Raw genomic sequence first — 1,041 nt, 5'->3', positions numbered from 1 at the left:
CAGCTGGCCCAGCTCTCGGGCGGCTGGGTGAGGCCATGTCCCACGTGGGCGGCTCTCGGGAGCCCCTGTCCAGCCCCCGGGATCCTGCGTGTGTGGCTGTGGAGGACAGTGTCCTGGGAGGACAGTGTCCTGGGGGTAGTGACCTGGGGGGGCATTGTCCTAGGGGTACAGTGACCTGGAGGTACAGGGACCTGGGGGTCAGTGACCTGGGGGGACAGTGTCCTGAGGGGACAGGGACCTGGGGGTACAGTGACCTGGGTGGACAATGACCTGGGGGTACAGTGTCCTGGGGGCCCCTCCTGCGTCTGCTCAGCCAGCACCTCGGGGCTCGGCTTTCTCTGACTGAGCTTCTGCTCCGTCCTCACGTCCTGTCCGCCCCCGACCTGGCTGCCGCCCTGCATTCCGTCCCCGATGACATCGGGGCAGCGGGGGAGGCACAGTCACCCCGTCTCAGGCCTGACCTGGTCACACCTGCGGTTCCCTTTGCCATTCAGGTGACATCACAGGTGATGGGGGTTGGGACGTGGACGTCTCTGGGGACATTGTTCTACCACATGCGGATCGGGGCATCTTGGGGGACACTGTTCTGTCACATGGGAATGGGGATCAGGGAGTGGGCATTTGGGGGACAGTGTTGTCTGTCACATGGGGTTGGGGTGTCGGCGTCCTGGGGACCCTGCTCTGTCAGCCACACCCCCCCAAGGTGAGTTCCCGGGTCGGCTGAGCTGCCCGCCGGGTGTGGGGGTGCAGGTGTGGGAGGGAACAGGTTTGGGGTGTCCTGAGGGCCTGTCGGCTGCGTCACGGCGTCTCACGGAAGAAGAACCGCCCCGCCCCGCGTGGGAGGCTCACACGGGCCTCCTGAAGGTCAGGGGGGCCAGGGTCCCCCTGATTCCTGTGAGAAACGCGCACACACCCGAATTCCAAACGGACTCGGAGACAGAAGTGAGGCTAAAAAGAGACGTTTGCTGCTTCTGAGAGCGGGAGTCCGAGAGCGGGAGTCCGGTTGGACAACGGAGGCGCCATCACAGGCTGCTGATGGGG

This window comes from Myotis davidii, unplaced genomic scaffold (assembly GCF_000327345.1).
Source record: "Myotis davidii unplaced genomic scaffold, ASM32734v1 scaffold1309, whole genome shotgun sequence".
Taxonomy (NCBI): Eukaryota; Metazoa; Chordata; class Mammalia; order Chiroptera; family Vespertilionidae; genus Myotis; species Myotis davidii.
The sequence above is the reverse complement of the archived record's forward strand: the minus strand, read 5'-3'. Positions refer to the sequence as shown.